The sequence below is a fragment of the Lipophrys pholis genome (assembly GCF_963383615.2).
Source record: "Lipophrys pholis genome assembly, chromosome: 11".
NCBI lineage: Eukaryota > Metazoa > Chordata > Actinopteri > Blenniiformes > Blenniidae > Lipophrys > Lipophrys pholis.
In genome coordinates, this window is record NC_137631.1 from 4,930,718 (window position 1) to 4,947,239 (window position 16,522).

Consider the following 16,522-nt stretch of genomic DNA (forward strand, 5'->3'; position numbering starts at 1 on the left):
CATTGACCATTTATGGTAGAAAGTGGGCGTGTTGAGGGCGGGAGATAAACTGTTTACCTTCCAGGTGGATTGTGATTTATAAAAGGAAGGTGCGTGCAGATGTGCGTACGCACGGATTTAGTGATTACATTTTTTTTTGCCGCACGGCATTTTCAGTTTTTGGGCGCACGTACATTGTTAGTAGGAATCCTACGCAAGGTTTGAGAAATGAGGCCCCAGGTCTTGAGGTGCGCTGCAATCTGTCCCGAGGACATGGTCTGAGGATTCAAAGTCATGCTGTCAGCACATTTAACCACTACAGAATTCTGTGCGTGACCCACGCCAACACAATCAAGGGAGCACTTAGCTGAGAGGAGGGGGCTTGCCGAACTCTCCCCCTGAGCTGCTCCAATGACTCGTCCTCTCAGCCAGCCGCTCCTCTCTCACAGCTCCCGGGGTTACGAGGATGGAGTCGCAAGGCACGTCCAGTCGCTGCTCAGGGGCTTCTTCGATCCTGGTTCCTCTGGACCCATCTCACGTCTGGCCCACACTCACCCAGCATCCAACACTTGTCCCCGTGCTCGCTCGCTGGTTGGCGTCTGGAGACCTGTCTCGCCCATCAAGCCCAGCTTGATCTGGGAGACCTGACCTTGATCAGATCCTCCTGTAACTGTTCTTTTAGGCTGCCTCCCTGGTATGTTGAGGTTTCCCAGGGGGGCCTGTCTCCAGGGTATCCAGTGTTGCCCCCAAGCTACCTGGGCAGTGGGTGGGTTGGGCTGGGTGTCCCTGTCTATTTCAGAGTGGGGGTTTGGAGTGGTCGGTCTTACCTGGGGCCTTTATGGCTCCTCGACTCTTTGCGCTCTGGTCGCCGCCTTGCTGGGGGCTGTTGGCTACATCTCCTCACCCTATTGTTTCCTAGTCAGGCAGGCTGGACCGACACTTGCATCACCTCTTAAATCACACCAAAATCACCCCACACCTAATACTCATCCCCAAGCCCCACACTTGTGGAGCATGTTTGTAACACACTCCACGCACCCACAACTGGGGTGAAGGATTCGGGCCGACCACTGGTGGTCAGGGTGGGGGGCTGCTGCCCTTGTCTCGCTCCATCTAGGTGGGCGTCAGAGGCCATGGGGGCGGCGCCCGCTGCACCTCCGGGTCACCGGGCTTGCAGCTGTTCTCTGCGGTCCTTCGGGTGTCTGGGTGTTACGTCCTGTGGCTTGGGGTGGCGTCGGTCTGTGGGGCTCTATCATGCCTGGACCAGACTTCAGAACTCTTCTGGTAGCCCCGCCTCCATTGGTGAAAATCACCCTGACTTTTGACAAGACCCACGGATGCATAGAATCCCTCCAGGACTCACTGTTATTTGCATCTGTCATCTTAGTAGAGAGCTGGACCAATGGTGCCATTGTAGACTTGGCACTCAGTAACTTGTTCTAATGTCCGTTGGTGTCCATCTCAGGGCTGTTTTAGGGATGTTTGTTACTTGCATCCTTAAGACATGTCCCAGCCAACAAAAACACCTTTGTTTGATTTGATCCATTATGCAGCTGGAATAAGTTTCCACAGTCAGTTTTAGTAGGTTGGTATTTTAAATTGTGTTTGGCTAAAATCTGTTGGAGGAAGCTGTGGTGGAGACAAAAGAAAAAGATTACAGGCTGGGATTACAAATACACGCGCGCACACACACACACACACACACACACACACACACACACACACACACACACACACACACACACACACACACACACACACACACACACACACACACACACACACACACACACATAAATCCAATACATTTTGGATGTGTTGGTTTGTGAATACATTTATAAATTCTTGTTAATAAACGCCTGTTCGCTAAATTTAATGATTTGATTCCTGGTGATTATTGTATATTTATTGTGACATCTGCTGGGTTGTGAAGGTCTGTGCTTGAATTTCACACCTTCTCATTTATTTTAGCATTGTTATGTTTTTTAAGGTAATTTAAACTAACTGAAGTAAATTCTTTAAACCGACACTGATGGTTTGGTAATTACTTTTATTCAAGATTCCTTGGTGGTGCCTCGCAATTAATAATGAATAGATAACACATTTATTTAAGTTAATTATCTTAATTAATAAATCATTTGAATAATTTAATAACTTTAACTAATTAAACAGCTACTTATTAATGAGTAAATTAGATTTTACTTCAATTGATAATATACATTTTTTCATAAATCACTTTCAGTAATCTATTAGTTACAGTAATTTAATTGTAATAACCAAATGTCAATAACAACAAGAAAAACTATAATTCTTTATACTTATTTTTCAGAAATGTGGATGAACTTGTTTTCCCTGTGTGATGGAGAGGCTCTCTTACTGACTGGAGGGATTATTACAAAATCACTGTTGTGTAACTGCTGTCGCACAGCAAAGTCATGCTTGTCTCTAAGATTTATTTTTATTATTTTATCTTCTTTCAGCCAAGTTGTTGCACTTTTTGTAAATATCCCCTCTTTGAGAGGCCAATGTAACTGTAAAACACAAGTTTCCCATCGACACTATTGTTTTCAAGAGTCTGAGGCACAACACTCATTTATCAATTCTTCTATTGTTTCACGTTTATTTTAACAGCCATGTTTCACAAATGTCAATGATTGTGGTTTCTCAGAACTTAAGTCTTGCAGACACATGTACAGTAGCTGCTTCTTGAGTTCTCATACTTTACCAATATGTTTTGAATCCACTTGAGTAGATACTCTTTTGATAAGCTCAATTTGATATTTTCTTTCAGCCAATCCCCCTCCCCTTCAAATGATTAGTTTTTTTGCCCCCTAATTAGAATCTGTTGTCAATGTTTTACCTGGTTATATAAGTTAATTGTAACATATAAAGAACAATAATCATCAGAGAGATGAGCATGATGAGTGAAAACAAACACATAAAAATAACATCTGATAGGGACAGGCCGCATATATTAAAAAATGTTACTTTAAATTAATTTAACAAAAAATAAATTATTTACATCTTTTGTTTGTATTTTTCAACCTCTACAAGTACACTACATACTACACTACTATTTTGGAATTTATTCTTGACTTTTGTGATCAACTGCATGATTTTCAAAGAATAATTGTAGTTGAAACATGAAATCTGTGCCTATCAAAATGTTTTATTTCATTGTTTCACTAAAATGAAGATGGAAATAATAAGACAAAGATATATTTCAAATGCAAACAAGCCTTTTATTGGAACAGGAAGTCATGAGAACAAAGTCACAAAGAGACATTTGATAATATGTGAAGCAGTTTGAATCATGGTAGGATTTATAATCCACAACAGTTTCACAGTTCAAATAGTCAAACATTATTGCATTGAAGAAGAGACAATCCTCCAGTAGAGTGGTCATAAAGGATGTTTCAGACTGGTTGCATTATTCTCAAGAGAGCAGGCTCAGCTCGGTCACCACCACAGCTCTCAGCGGTAAAAACACAGGTGGAAGGTGAAACTTCCACAGCAGCTGCTGACTTGGGTCATCATCATGACGTTGGCCCCGACCTCTTGATACGGCTGGACAGCTCGGTCGGTGATCATCCCCATGCCCCTGATGGGGTTGTTCCCATCCTTCCTGAACCACAGGAACACCTGGTTTCTTCCGGTCCCCTTGTTCAGATCCATGTTGACCAAGTTGAACCCTTGTTGTTGGATGTTGTTGTACTCGTCATCATTGGTGGAGACCTGCAGATCCCTGATGGTCTTCTGCTTGTCACTGGTAAGAAGGTACCAGATGTAGACCCGGTCCTCGTCCACAAACTTGTTGGTGTTGTCATCCATCCGGGTGTAGCCTCTCTCCAAGAGGTCAATGTCACTGGTCCAGGTGGAGGTGGCAATGATGTCACTGATGTACATTGACGTCTGTCTCTTCACCCACAGGTAGATCCAGTTTCCTCCAGCCTCCTGGTTCAGATCACAGGTCAGCCTCTCCCAGCCGAATCGAACCCTCTGGGCTTCATCAGTGGCGTCTGTGGAGACATGAAGGTCTCTGATGGCAACGTCAGCCTCTGTGGTACCCTTGAAGTACCACAGGTAGACACAGGCTCCACATGCTCCGGCGTTGAGGTTCTTGTCGATCTTGCGGTACCCTGCATCAGAGAGACCCTCTGCCATATCATCGGTGTATGAAAACTGGATCCTGGTGATGGCCTCGCCACACTTCTCATTCTTGTACCAGAAGTGGACCTCGTTGCCTCCGGCTCCTTGGTTCAGATTTACTTCATCCTTTTTGAACTTCTGTGCACGGAGCTGACTCTCCTCAGTTTCATTCAGGGAAACGGCAATCTGAGTGATGGGCATTTTGGTTCCTGCATCAAATGAAGTGAAAGAGTTCATGAGTGAACATCAGCTCATACACAATGTGTGTTTACACATGAAGAAACACCCTGGACATGATTCAAAGGATAAATTCATGTACAATGTGAAGAAAGAAAACATTCCAACTGAACTCCCTGAAACTGAGGCAATCTTTTAAAAATCACTTTGACGTGCACCAGAAGTAATGCAAACTCTAAATCACAGGCTTTAATTCATAGGATATCAATGCATAGATCAAAATGAAGACGATGAGATGTGGATCAATGTGAACATGCAGAGTATAAAATATCATCTTATCTTATTCCAAGATACTAAACTTTTTAAACACTCAGCTGTGGACCAACTGATTTCTGAAGTGAAACGTGTAAATCATGTCTAACAATGTTTGAACAACGTGAAAATGTAATGTCAATGGTTAAAAAGGAAGCACTAGACTAATCTTATTGCAACTAAAGTCCATTTTTAAAGTCTCCATGTTGCAGAGACATAAGAAGAATGCTAAATATTTGATGCAGAGAGATGCTGCATGTGTGTGTTTTTGTCCTACAAATGGATTATTGCCATTTTGGAAAATTGAACATAAAATGACTCTTTGTCAAAGATAAAACCAACTCAAAAGATTAATGGGTTTGACATGTTTACATCCATAATATTTATATCCAAAACATTAGAGCTCAAACTGCTCATTATTAAATATTCTAAGTGGTCTTGAAGAACAACTTTACAAAACATCCTTCAATATGCAGTGAAAATCCTCCTGATACTGACCAACATGTTTATCCAGGATAAAAGGACACAGAGAGGAAGAAAGGAAACAAGAAGCAGGTGAACACTTACGTGAAGACTGACTGTGTCTGTTGGTCTGAAGTCAGTTGGAAGCTGCTGGACGCTGCTGTTCTCTCACAGAGTCACTCGTCTTTATATAGGGAACAAAACGTGGAGGTTGATTGTGAAATCACCACCTGTGGCTGTGAAATTCCTGAGAAATCCTTTTGAAACCTCCAACACTGTCAATCATCTGTCTCACCCACCCACCTGTCTTTACCTCTTTCAGGAGAATCCATCTTTCAGTTTTCTGTCTCAGTCAATTCCACATCAGATGAGTGTCCCCTTGTATTCCTCGGGGCAAAGTTTCTTTCCTGGGGGTGGGAATGAACTCTGCAACTCCTGTTGCCACATCCACCTGAAGTGGCACATTAAGCCGTCCATTCTGAGGACTGATGGACTCAGTGTCAGGAGCTTTCATGGAGGATCAGCATGTGGGTCCAGCATCAAGCCAGCATGGGTCGGCTTTTGTTGTCCCCTTCCAGAGAAAAGCTGATGTCTGTTGTGAAGTGACAATCTGTGTTCATAAGCTTTTTGCAGTATTGTTCCAATCTTTATGTGCAGGTTACGGATTTCTGGATGTTAATCATATTTGTACTTCTTTGGGGAATGCAAACTATCAGACTATGTTTATTGGTCCTCAAAAGACAAGAGGAGCAGAAATCTCTTTTTCCTTAGACTTCCAGTGTAAGACAACCTCACATTTACAGAACAGTTTTTCTGGTTCCTGTTTTCATCCATCCATCTTCTATACTGCTTCTATCTTGTGGAGAATAGCAGGGCGCTGGAGCCACTGTCAGCTAACTATGGGCGGGGCAGGATACGACTGGACAGGCCTCCAGTCCATCGCAGGACAAACAAAGTGAGACAAACAACTGCACACACTGCCATCACACCCATGAACAATTTAGGCTCACCAATTAGCCTCACCGGAGTACCCGGAGGAAGCCCATTCACAAACAGGAAGAATATGCAAACTCCAGATAGAAAGGCCCGGCTGGTAGTTGAACACATGACCCTCTCCCCGTGAGGCATGTGCTGCTACCCACTGCACCAGCATGCAGCCCAGTTCATTGATTGATCATTTTTATTTAAACCCCCTTGTATTTTGAAAACATTTTTATTGTCCTCCCAACAGATTACTGAAGTAATCCCTTTTGTTGCTGCTCCTAATTCCCATCAGTTTATTTGAAATACAAAACGCAGGCCTCACTCCTCCTGACAGCCAGAGCCCATCTTATTGCCTTGGACCCTGAAAACATGGACTGACTGTACCTCTGCTTATCTCCCCTCCGTGTAGCCTGCTAGAACCCTGCTTGAGCCACACCCTCAAAATGCCCAGGCCCTGTGTTCTCTGGAACTGCTTCTGCCTCTGGCACTCAGAGGACTCCTGCTCTGCTGCTCCGTCACCTGCTGTGTTCCCACCACTGAACACCTGCTATCATACCAGAGAATCAGGGGCGAGGTTGTGGAGCTGGAGCCCATGGCACGACAAGAACTTGATTCATGGATGAAAAAAAAGGACAAAAAAGGCCCCAGGACCAGCAAGCCGAAATTAATTTCATGTGAAAGTGGTTTAGAGAACTGTATGGATTCTGTGGGATGAAGACATAAAGACAGATGGTTATGCAAGACTGATGATTTATTTTCCTGTCGTTGGTTGTACAAGAGATGTCAGTGTTTCTGTGGAACGTGGCTTGACTTTGGACCCCGAGGCAAGTTTATTCAGATAGCACCATTCATACACAAGCAATTCAAAGTGCTCCTTCAAGGCAAATACATTAAATGACATTAAAATAATCAATAAAACACAATATTATGGCAATAAAAGAACATACAAAAGTCAAATAAAACTGTAGAATGAATAGTCAAAAATGTAACTGAAGCTAATAATTAATTTAGAATATCAAAAAAAGTGATTAAAAAAACAACATAATTTGTAAGAATCATGCATTTAAAGCTGTTCTTGAAGCTGGCAGTTTTACATCTCAGGCTGTGGTTCCTAATGCCTGAGGGGAGGAGAGGAAACAGTCCAGGGCAGGCTGAGCAGGGTCCTTGGTGATTCTCAATGTCCCTGACAGGCAATGTTTTTCTGCCAAGTCCCCTGTTAGTGGCACTGAGCCCCCAATGATCTTCTGGGCGGCCCTCACCACTCTCTTCAGTGCTTTTCGGTCAGAGGCAGTGCTGTTCTCATGACACAGAGAGAAGCTGCTGGTCAGCGTCTCTCTATGGCTCCTCTGGAGAAGGTGGTGAGGCTGATGTGCTCAGGTGAGCTCTCTTCAGACGCCGCAAGAAGATCAGGCACTGATGAGCCTCCTTGGCGATGGAGGAGGTGTGGAGAGACCAGGTGAGGTTGTTCGCCCCCAGGAATCTGGTGTGCTGCACCATTTCCACTGCCGTGTCCATGATGTAAAGTGAGGTGTGCACAGGCTGTTTCTTCCTGAAGTTGATTACTGGTTCTTTGGTTCTTTTGACATTCAGGATCAGATTGTTCCCGTCACGCCGCTCCACAAAGGCCTTCACTTCCTCTCTGCAGTCCTCCTCCTCATCCCCTCGGATGAGATGGTTTAAAGACAGAAAAACTAGTTCATGCTTTCATTTTCAGGAGGCTCCATGACTGTCATGGTGTTTTTACAGGTTTTAACCACAAATTCAATCAAGCAGCTTCAGCTGATCCAGAATGCCGCAGCCAGGATCCTAACAAACACCAAGAACCTTTTCATCCATCAATCAAGTTCTTGTCGTGCCATGGGCTCCAGCTCCACAACCTCCCCCCTGATTCTCTGGTATGATAGCAGGTGTTCAGTGGTGGGAACACAGCAGGTGACGGAGCAGCAGGGCAGGAGTCCTCTGAGTGCCAGAGGCAGAAGCAGTTCCAGAGAACACAGGGCCTGGGCATTTTGAGGGTGTGGCTCAAGCAGGGTTCAAGCAGGCTACACGGAGGGGAGATAAGCACTTTGTCCTGCGATGGACTGGAGGCCTGTCCAGTCGTATCCTGCCCCGCCCATAGTTAGCTGACACTGGCTCCAGCGCCTTGCTATTCTCCACAAGATAGAAGCAGTATAGAAGATGGATGGATGAAAACAGGAACCAGAGAAGCTGTTCTGTAAATGTGAGGTTGTCTTACACTGGAAGTCCAAGGAAAAAGAGATTTCTGCTCCTCTTGTCTTTTGAGGACCAATAAACATAGTCTGATAGTTTGCATTCCCCAAAGAAGTACAAATATGATTAACATCCAGAAATCTGTAACCTCCACATAAAGATTGGAACAATACTGCAAAAAGCTTATGAACACAGATTGTCACTTCACAACAGACATCAGCTTTTCTCTGGAAGGGGACAACAAAAGCCGACCCATTCTGGCTTGATGCTGGACCCACATGCTGATCCTCCATGAGAGCTCCTGACACTGAGTCCATCAGTCCTCAGAATGGACGGCTTAATGTGCCACTTCAGGTGGATGTGGCAACAGGAGTCACAGAGTTCATTCCCACCCCCAGGAAAGAAACTTTGCCCCGAGGAATACAAGGGGACACTCATCTGATGTGGAATTGACTGAGACAGAAAACTGAAAGATGGATTCTCCTGAAAGAGGTAAAGACAGGTGGGTGGGTGAGACAGATGATTGACAGTGTTGGAGGTTTCAAAAGGATTTCTCAGGAATTTCACAACCACAGGTGGTGATTTCACAATCAACATCCACGTTTTGTTCCCTATATAAAGACGAGTGACTCTGTGAGAGAACAACAGCATCCAGCAGCTTCCAACTGACTTCAGACCAACAGACACAGTCAGTCTTCACGTAAGTGTTCACCTGCTTCTTGTTTTCTTTCTTCCTCTCTGTGTCCTTTTATCCTGGATAAACATGTTGGTCAGTATCAGGAGGATTTTCACTGCATATTGAAGGATGCTTTGTAAAGTTGTTCTTCAAGACCACTTAGAATATTTAATAATGAGCATTTTGAGCTCTAATGTTTTGGATATAAATATTATGGATGTAAACATGTCAAACCCATTAATCTTTTGAGTTGGTTTCATCTTTGACAAAGAGTCATTTTATGTTCAATTTTCCAAAATGGCAATAATCGATTTGTAGGACAAAAACACACACATGCAGCATCTCTCTGCATCAAATATTTAGCATTCTTCTTATGTCTCTGCAACATGGAGACTTTAAAAGTGGACTTTTGTTGCAATAAGATTAGTTTAGTGCTTCCTTTTTAACCATTGAAATTACATTTCCACATTGTTCAAACATTGTTAGACATGATTTACACGTTTCACTTCAGAAATCAGTTGGTCCACAGCTGAGTGTTTTTTAAATTGATTGCCTCAGTTTCAGGGAGTTCAGTTGGAATGTTTTCTTTCTTCACATTGCACATTGAATCATGTCCAGGGTGTTTCTTCATGTGTAAACACACATTGTGTATGAGCTGATGTTCACTCATGAACTCTTTCACTTGATTTGATGCAGGAACCAAAATGCCCATCACTCAGATTGCCGTTTCCCTGAATGAAACTGAGGAGAGTCAGCTCCGTGCACAGAAGTTCAAAAAGGATGAAGTAAATCTGAACCAAGGAGCCGGAGGCAACGAGGTCCACTTCTGGTACAAGAATGAGAAGTGTGGCGAGGCCATCACCAAGATCCAGTTTTCATACACCGATGATATGGCAGAGGGTCTCTCTGATGCAGGGTACCGCAAGATCGACAAGAACCTCAACGCCGGAGCATGTGGAGCCTGTGTCTACCTGTGGTACTTCAAGGGTACCACAGAGGCTGACGTTGCCATCAGAGACCTTCATGTCTCCACAGACGCCACTGATGAAGCCCAGAGGGTTCGATTCGGCTGGGAGAGGCTGACCTGTGATCTGAACCAGGAGGCTGGCGGAAACTGGATCTACCTGTGGGTGAAGAGACAGACGTCAATGTACATCAGTGACATCATTGCCACCTCCACCTGGACCAGTGACATTGACCTCTTGGAGAGAGGCTACACCCGGATGGATGACAACACCAACAAGTTTGTGGACGAGGACCGGGTCTACATCTGGTACCTTCTTACCAGTGACAAGCAGAAGACCATCAGGGATCTGCAGGTCTCCACCAATGATGACGAGTACAACAACATCCAACAACAAGGGTTCAACTTGGTCAACATGGATCTGAACAAGGGGACCGGAAGAAACCAGGTGTTCCTGTGGTTCAGGAAGGATGGGAACAACCCCATCAGGGGCATGGGGATGATCACCGACCGAGCTGTCCAGCCGTATCAAGAGGTCGGGGCCAACGTCATGATGATGACCCAAGTCAGCAGCTGCTGTGGAAGTTTCACCTTCCACCTGTGTTTTTACCGCTGAGAGCTGTGGTGGTGACCGAGCTGAGCCTGCTCTCTGAGAATAATGCAACCAGTCTGAAACATCCTTTATGACCACTCTACTGGAGGATTGTCTCTTCTTCAATGCAATAATGTTTGACTATTTGAACTGTGAAACTGTTGTGGATTATAAATCCTACCATGATTCAAACTGCTTCACATATTATCAAATGTCTCTTTGTGACTTTGTTCTCATGACTTCCTGTTCCAATAAAAGGCTTGTTTGCATTTGAAATATATCTTTGTCTTATTATTTCCATCTTCATTTTAGTGAAACAATGAAATAAAACATTTTGATAGGCACAGATTTCATGTTTCAATTACAATTATTCTTTGAAAATCATGCAGTTGATCACAAAAGTCAAGATTAAATTCCAAAATAGTAGTGTAGTATGTAGTGTACTTGTAGAGGTTGTAAATAATTTATTTTTTGTTAAATTAATTTAAAGTAACATTTTTTAATATATGCGGCCTGTCCCTATCAGATGTTATTTTTATGTGTTTGTTTTCACTCATCATGCTCATCTCTCTGATGATTATTGTTCTTTATATGTTACAATTAACTTATATAACCAGGTAAAACATTGACAACAGATTCTAATTAGGGGGCAAAAAAACTAATCATTTGAAGGGGAGGGGGATTGGCTGAAAGAAAATATCAAATTGAGCTTATCAAAAGAGTATCTACTCAAGTGGATTCAAAACATATTGGTAAAGTATGAGAACTCAAGAAGCAGCTACTGTACATGTGTCTGCAAGACTTAAGTTCTGAGAAACCACAATCATTGACATTTGTGAAACATGGCTGTTAAAATAAACGTGAAACAATAGAAGAAATGATAAATGAGTGTTGTGCCTCAGACTCTTGAAAACAATAGTGTCGATGGGAAACTTGTGTTTTACAGTTACATTGGCCTCTCAAAGAGGGGATATTTACAAAAAGTGCAACAACTTGGCTGAAAGAAGATAAAATAATAAAAATAAATCTTAGAGACAAGCATGACTTTGCTGTGCGACAGCAGTTACACAACAGTGATTTTGTAATAATCCCTCCAGTCAGTAAGAGAGCCTTTCCATCACACAGGGAAAACAAGTTCATCCACATTTCTGAAAAATAAGTATAAAGAATTATAGTTTTTCTTGTTGTTATTGACATTTGGTTATTACAATTAAATTACTGTAACTAATAGATTACTGAAAGTGATTTATGAAAAAATGTATATTATCAATTGAAGTAAAATTTAATTTACTCATTAATAAGTAGCTGTTTAATTAGTTAAAGTTATTAAATTATTCAAATGATTTATTAATTAAGATAATTAACTTAAATAAATGTGTTATCTATTCATTATTAATTGCGAGGCACCACCAAGGAATCTTGAATAAAAGTAATTACCAAACCATCAGTGTCGGTTTAAAGAATTTACTTCAGTTAGTTTATATTTACTTAAAAAACATAACAATGCTAAAATAAATGAGAAGGTGTGAAATTCAAGCACAGACCTTCACAACCCAGCAGATGTCACAATAAATATACAATAATCACCAGGAATTAAATCATTCAATTTAGCGAACAGGCGTTTATTAACAAGAATTTATAAATGTATTCACAAACCAACACATCCAAAATGTATTGGATTTATGTGTGTGTGTGTGTGTGTGTGTGTGTGTGTGTGTGTGTGTGTGTGTGTGTGTGTGTGTGTGTGTGTGTGTGTGTGTGTGTGTGCGCGCGTGTATTTGTAATCCCAGCCTGTAATCTTTTTCTTTTGTCTCCACCACAGCTTCCTCCAACAGATTTTAGCCAAACACAATTTAAAATACCAACCTACTAAAACTGACTGTGGAAACTTATTCCAGCTGCATAATGGATCAAATCAAACAAAGGTGTTTTTGTTGGCTGGGACATGTCTTAAGGATGCAAGTAACAAACATCCCTAAAACAGCCCTGAGATGGACACCAACGGACATTAGAACAAGTTACTGAGTGCCAAGTCTACAATGGCACCATTGGTCTAGCTCTCTACTAAGATGACAGATGCAAATAACAGTGAGTCCTGGAGGGATTCTATGCATCCGTGGGTCTTGTCAAAAGTCAGGGTGATTTTCACCAATGGAGGCGGGGCTACCAGAAGAGTTCTGAAGTCTGGTCCAGGCATGATAGAGCCCCACAGACCGACGCCACCCCAAGCCACAGGATGTAACACCCAGACACCCGAAGGACCGCAGAGAACAGCTGCAAGCCCGGTGACCCGGAGGTGCAGCGGGCGCCGCCCCCATGGCCTCTGATGCCCACCTAGATGGAGCGAGACAAGGGCAGCAGCCCCCCACCCTGACCACCAGTGGTCGGCCCGAATCCTTCACCCCAGTTGTGGGTGCGTGGAGTGTGTTACAAACATGCTCCACAAGTGTGGGGCTTGGGGATGAGTATTAGGTGTGGGGTGATTTTGGTGTGATTTAAGAGGTGATGCAAGTGTCGGTCCAGCCTGCCTGACTAGGAAACAATAGGGTGAGGAGATGTAGCCAACAGCCCCCAGCAAGGCGGCGACCAGAGCGCAAAGAGTCGAGGAGCCATAAAGGCCCCAGGTAAGACAGACCACTCCAAACCCCCACTCTGAAATAGACAGGGACACCCAGCCCAGCCCACCCACTGCCCAGGTAGCTTGGGGGCAACACTGGATACCCTGGAGACAGGCCCCCCTGGGAAACCTCAACATACCAGGGAGGCAGCCTAAAAGAACAGTTACAGGAGGATCTGATCAAGGTCAGGTCTCCCAGATCAAGCTGGGCTTGATGGGCGAGACAGGTCTCCAGACGCCAACCAGCGAGCGAGCACAGGGACAAGTGTTGGATGCTGGGTGAGTGTGGGCCAGACGTGAGATGGGTCCAGAGGAACCAGGATCGAAGAAGCCCCTGAGCAGCGACTGGACGTGCCTTGCGACTCCATCCTCGTAACCCCGGGAGCTGTGAGAGAGGAGCGGCTGGCTGAGAGGACGAGTCATTGGAGCAGCTCAGGGGGAGAGTTCGGCAAGCCCCCTCCTCTCAGCTAAGTGCTCCCTTGATTGTGTTGGCGTGGGTCACGCACAGAATTCTGTAGTGGTTAAATGTGCTGACGGCATGACTTTGAATCCTCAGACCATGTCCTCGGGACAGATTGCAGCGCACCTCAAGACCTGGGGCCTCATTTCTCAAACCTTGCGTAGGATTCCTACTAAAAATGTACGTGCGCCCAAAAGCTGAAAATGCCGTGCGGCAAAAAAAATTTTAATCACTAAAACCGTGCGTACGCACACCTGCACGCACCTTCCTTTTATAAATCACAATCCACCTGGAAGGTGAACAGTTCCTCTCCCGCCCTCAACACGCCCACTTTCTACCATAAATGGTGCAAAGTGCCTCGTCCATATTTTTGCATCTCATTCAGCCTGTTGATCGCCGGCATGAGAAGCTAAATTCGGGCAGAATAGACAAAGAAAAGATATTTTACAGAGAGAGAAATAGTCATGGAGGAGGTGGAGGTCAGGAAAATTATATTATTTGGTGTCACAGTAGTGGAATCACTAATAAAAGAAACAAAAACGATTGGCAGCTCGTCGTCACTGCTGGAAATAGTGTGAGGGTCACAGAGAGATCAGTGACTGTAGAGGTAGAGAAGAAGAGTCTGATGTGAAGGTGGAGGCCAGGGGAGAGTGACAACATGGAGGAGAGTGACGTCATGGGGGGCAGCACCAGAGCTCACTGCTGGACCCCAAAACAGCCCCCATGGTTGTGACTCCACCGTGTGTCAGAGTGTCGGAGAGGGAAGGAGACATTTTGGTGGAGACACAGCAGACTGATAAAGTTCAGTTTTATCTGTTTATTAAATGTATTAATTAAATATTTGAACTGGGACTTCTGAAAAGGCTCAGTGGACTTTATATTTTATCCTCAGTCAGTCCAGAGGTGGAGGCGGAGGGTGACGAGGAGGTTGTTCTGTCTCCAGCAGCAGTGCGTCCCGAGCGGATGACTGTACCGCGAGAGGCTTTTATCAGGATTTACAGCCATAACGTAAAAATATACTAAACTGTATTGCGTATCCATCCATTTTCTCCCACTTATCTGTTTCCGGGTTGCGGGGGTGGCAGTCTGAGCACTGTCAGCCAGATCACATTGCAGGAAGGTGGTGCCTGGCATGAACCCACTACCTTGAGATTGTGAGTCTCATGCGCTACCAACTGAGCTAGCCGGGGCGGCCAAAATACTGATTGGGAGACGACCTGCTCTACCAACCGAGCCACAGCCTCCCAGCAGAGAATTTATTTTTGACAATAATGAACCATCCGAGGTGGATGTCATTCAGTTAGCTGAGCATTACAAATAATCCAGTAGGTAACATCTATTCAATTATGTTGAATTATGAATTATATTTTCCCATACCATGGCCACAAACTTTGTGATATCATCCTTGAGACTGGTCGGCATAAGAAGAACATCAGGACACACAAAGATTTATCAGAATAGCAGAGAATTTATTTTTGACAATAATGAACCATCCGAGGTGGATGTCAATTCAATTAGCTGAAGCATTACAAATAAGCCAGGAGGTAACATCTATGTTTGAGTTCACGCAAAACCTTCCTGATCAGCAGGCTTTTAAACATGACTGTGGAACTATAACCGCAACTTTAACCACTTTAATCTTATTTTCATAACTTCAAGTAATGCAGAAATTCACTCTGTTGCACGTTTTGATACTAGAATGGTCAAAACTGGACAAAAACTGTATGAGAAGTGAGCCAAAAAACTAAAAGTCCCACAGAAGACTGCAAAGTAATTGTGCGATTTCTTCCAGCATTCAGACAATTCTGTGTATCACAGCGTGTGACTTAATTTGCATACGACATCTGGAGACGAGGCTAAAGCACCAAGATCAAAGGCTGATGAAATCACATAGTGAACTTTGTCTTTGATCTTGAAAGAGGTGTATATAGAGTATCACATCAAGTTCACATCAACAGTAGTTTCACATGAACTCTGCATGTTGGATCTGCTTTTTTGTGTTTCTTAAGATTTTACACAAGAGGATCTCAACTGTGTAGATATTGTGACGACTACAAGCACCTGCTGACCAAAAGCAACACGGTCAGTATTTTTTACCCCTAGAACACAAATGTTTGGTGACTTTCACCCAGGCTATTAATGACCTTTGATTGTGTGAATGCTCATTCTGAGTATTTTGCAAGTGTGTCCAGGTTTGTTAATGTTTATAAATGTTTAGGTATGCTCATATTTATTATTGACTGAATCTAAGAACCAAGAGTTTTCTTGTTATTAGATATACAATTGCCTATGTTGTTTATGTTTTGTTGTTGTTTGTTTTATTATTATTAGGAGAGTCCTGAACAAAATAACCTACTGGGTTTAAGGTCCAGAACTTCTTCACATAGCCACTTTAGACACACACCAGCACGACAATGACCGGCCGCACAGATGACTGCTACTTCTACTATTATTACACCTGCAGTAAAGTGAGACAGCTTCCTCTTCGTGCACACTCAGCGATCGGACAGTGAGCCGAACAAAGAGTCTCAACTGTGGTTTATCTTGCAGGGAGATGGCTGTCCGTTCAGACACTGCAAGGCCGCGAAGGGGAGCGAAACCATCTGCAGCTTCTGGCTAGAGGGACGCTGCTCCAGACCTGTGTGCAAGTGTAACACTTCTAGAGTAATTACAGTGCCTAAATCAGTACTAGGGTCAGTACTAGGTTCGACTACTGGAGCAGTAATGAGTACCACATACTTCAAAGACCACAGACCAGAGAATAATTTGAATTTTTGCCGGCTTAAGTTTATAAAATTAAAACAGAAACAGTTGACATACAATTAACAACAGTTGACATATAATTAACAGACAGTTGACATACAATGAACAAGTTCCAATTCCCTTTTATTTTTAGAGGAATAGAACTTTAGGGCTTTGAGATAGTAGTTGTACCTGGA